The sequence below is a fragment of the Dipodomys ordii genome, unplaced genomic scaffold (assembly GCF_000151885.1).
Source record: "Dipodomys ordii isolate 6190 unplaced genomic scaffold, Dord_2.0 Scaffold115, whole genome shotgun sequence".
Classification (NCBI taxonomy): domain Eukaryota; kingdom Metazoa; phylum Chordata; class Mammalia; order Rodentia; family Heteromyidae; genus Dipodomys; species Dipodomys ordii.
The window spans coordinates 460903-464003 of record NW_012267331.1 but is presented as its reverse complement, the minus strand read 5'-3'; the positions used below and the strand labels follow the sequence as shown (position 1 = coordinate 464003).

General features: G+C 58.2%; 1 protein-coding gene across 1 annotated transcript in view; it reads left to right on the top strand.

Annotated features, from left to right (window-relative positions):
* Positions 1 to 3101, top strand: part of Pxdn (peroxidasin) — a 41620-nt gene that overhangs the window by 34551 nt on the left and 3968 nt on the right. The gene's annotated exons all lie outside the window — the stretch shown is intronic.

Below are 3101 nucleotides of genomic sequence, written 5' to 3'. Positions count from 1 at the left end.
CTAGTGACACAGCCTCACTGGTGTGTGTGTGTGTGTGTATGCACAGCCGGGCGTCTAGTGACACAGCCTCACTGGTGTGTGTGTGTGTGTGTGTGTGTGTGTGTGTGCACACAGCCGGGCGTCTAGTGACACAGCCTCACTGGTGTGTGTGCACACAGCCGGGCGCCTAGTGACACAGCCTCACTGGTGTGTGTGTGTGTGCACACAGCCGGGCGCCTAGTGACACAGCCTCACTGGTGTGTGTGTGTGTGTATGTACAGCCGGGCGCCTAGTGACACAGCCTCACTGGTGTGTGTGCACACAGCCGGGCGCCTAGTGACACAGCCTCACTGGTGTGTGTGTGTGTGCACACAGCCGGGCATCTAGTGACACAGCCTCACTGGTGTGTGTGCACACAGCCGGGCACCTAGTGACACAGCCTCACTGGTGTGTGTGCACACAGCCGGGCGTCTAGTGACACAGCCTCACTGGTGTGTGTGCACAGCCGGGCGCCTAGTGACACAGCCTCACTGGTGTGTGTGCACAGCCGGGCACCTAGTGACACAGCCTCACTGGTGTGTGTGTGTGTGTGCGCACAGCCGGGCGCCTAGTGACACAGCCGCACTGGTGTGTGTGTGTGTGTGTGCGCACAGCCGGGCGCCTAGTGACACAGCCTCACTGGTGTGTGTGTGTGTGTGTGTGTGTGTGTGTATATGTACAGCCGGGCGCCTAGTGACACAGCCTCACTGGTGTGTGTGTGTGTGTGCGCACAGCCGGGCGCCTAGTGACACAGCCTCACTGGTGTGTGTGTGTGTGTATGTACAGCCGGGCGCCTAGTGACACAGCCTCACTGTGTGCGCACAGCCACGTGCCTCAGTGGTGGAGCTGTGCTCTGAGAGGTGTATATGTCATCGCCCTGCGTGTACAACAGCATGCACTTCCCGGGGCTGTCACGCCCGTGGCTGGTTGATGAGACCCGATGCCTGGGCAGTGGGCCCCGCTGGCCAGCCGTCTCGCTCCATGTCAGTAGACAGCAGTACGCTGTAGAATAATGACAGAAGGCTTGGTGTGGGCGTGGCCTACACCGGCAGGATGGCGGGGACTGGCCCTGATCAGGGCTGGCTGTGCGCTCCCTGACTGACAGCCCAGGATCACTGGAGACACCTGGTCCTAAGGTGCTGCTGGCCGAGAGCCCCCAGGTATTCAGGACAGCTAATGTCGTTTGTCAAAGAAACTTCAGCCTCCTCCTATTTTTTTCCTTATAATCACACTAAGTACAAGTACCATGTGTTAGTCTATCCATACACAAATAAGGAGATGAAGAACAACAGCATCGAGGAGGCGTGTTGAGTATATCTAATTGTCCTTGGACAGTTTATGCTCGGTGTTCTAGGTATCTGTAGCCAAAGCCATCCGTAACCATCCCTGGAGGAGCCGGATGTGCTCTGTGGGCACCGGGGGCCATCCTGGCCCGCCTGGGATTCCTGCTCCTGCCTGAGCATCCTGCCCATATGGCCGTATGGCTGCATGGCCGCTACCCTCGCACCTCCCCTCCGCGCTGCCGTCCGCAGGCCGCCCTTCCAGCTGCCAGCTTCGGGTGCCACTGACCGACATTGCATTCCAGCTGCCAGCTTCGGGTGGCCACTGACCGACATTGCATTCCAGCTGCCAGCTTCGGGTGGCCACTGACCGACATTGCATTCCCAAGTCTCCGTCATGGTTAACCCCCATTCCTAGCTTCTCATTTGTGCACCATTTTGGCTTTTTCAGTACTGTGATTATGGCTGGTAGACATTAAGCTGGGAGACATGCAGAACCCAATCTGCTGTTTGTGGCAGACTTCTGTTTCAGGAAGGTGGAGGGGGTCCTGCCCACACTGAGGGGCGGGGCATGGGGGCGGGGACGGCCAGCCCTCGCTGGGTCCCACCCCATGGCCCATGGGGAAGGTGTTAAATGAAAAGTGCCCGAGTTCAGGAGCTAAGTAACCACACAGGAAAAGTAACAAATGTGACCCTCTGGGTTGAGTATTAAGAGTTATTTTTACCACCTCCAATGAGAGGAAGGGCGGGAAAGAGTGCCGGACACGCGAGCGTACCTTGGGGCACACGTGAAGTGTGTCTCTCTGGTCTGATTAACATGTGGACTTGTTCTTGCTGTGTATCCAGTGCTTGGAGTCCCTTACTCCCTTGTGAATTCTGTTTTGGGGCGCCTGCCTCTGGTTTTTCATGATTGTGTTTAGATTCTCAGTGGTTCCTCCTGTGTGGGTGCTTTTCCACAGCCTGGCAGTACAGTTCATTCAGTGTTTGGCCAGAACTGTGGGAAAGTCAGTTCCTCTTGTTCTCAGAGACAAACTCATGTTTCCAGACCCCAGTGCTGCTTAGAGGAACCTGGCCAGGTTCTCTGCTCTATGGCTGGGAAAGTTCACAGGCCTGGCAGAGACAGCACGGGAGGGGATATGAGCATCCTCGCTCTCTGCCGTGGTCCTGGGTGGGTGTGGGGTCCTCGCTCTCTGTCCTGGGTGGGTGTGGGGTCCTCGCTCTCTGCCTGGTCCTGGGTGGGTGTGGGGTCCTCGCTCTCTGTCCTGGTCCTGGGTGGGTGTGGAGTCCTTGTTCTCTGCCATGGTCCTGGGTGGATGTGGGGTCCTTGCTCTCTGCCATGGTCCTGGGTGGGTGTGGGGTCCTCGCTCTCTGCCTGGTCCTGGGTGGGTGTGGGGTCCTCGCTCTCTGTCCTGGGTGGGTGTGGGGTCCTTGCTCTCTGCCTGGTCCTGGGTGGATGTGGGGTCCTTGTTCTCTGCCATGGTCCTGGGTGGATGTGGGGTCCTTGCTCTCTGCCATGGTCCTGGGTGGGTGTGGGGTCCTTGTTCTCTGCCGTGGTCCTGGGTGGGTGTGGGGTCCTCACTCTCTGTCCTGGGTGGGTGTGGGGTCCTCGCTTTCTGTCCTGGTCCTGGGTGGGTGTGGGGTCCTTGCTCTCTGTCCTGGTCCTGGGGAGACCCAGCTCTTGGGTGTCTCCTTCTAGAGCTTAGGGTAGGGCTGGGAAGGTGGCTCAGTGGTAGAGCGCTTGCCTTGCATGCATGAGGCCCTGGGTTCGATTCCTCAGCACCACATAAGCAAAAAGAAAAAAGC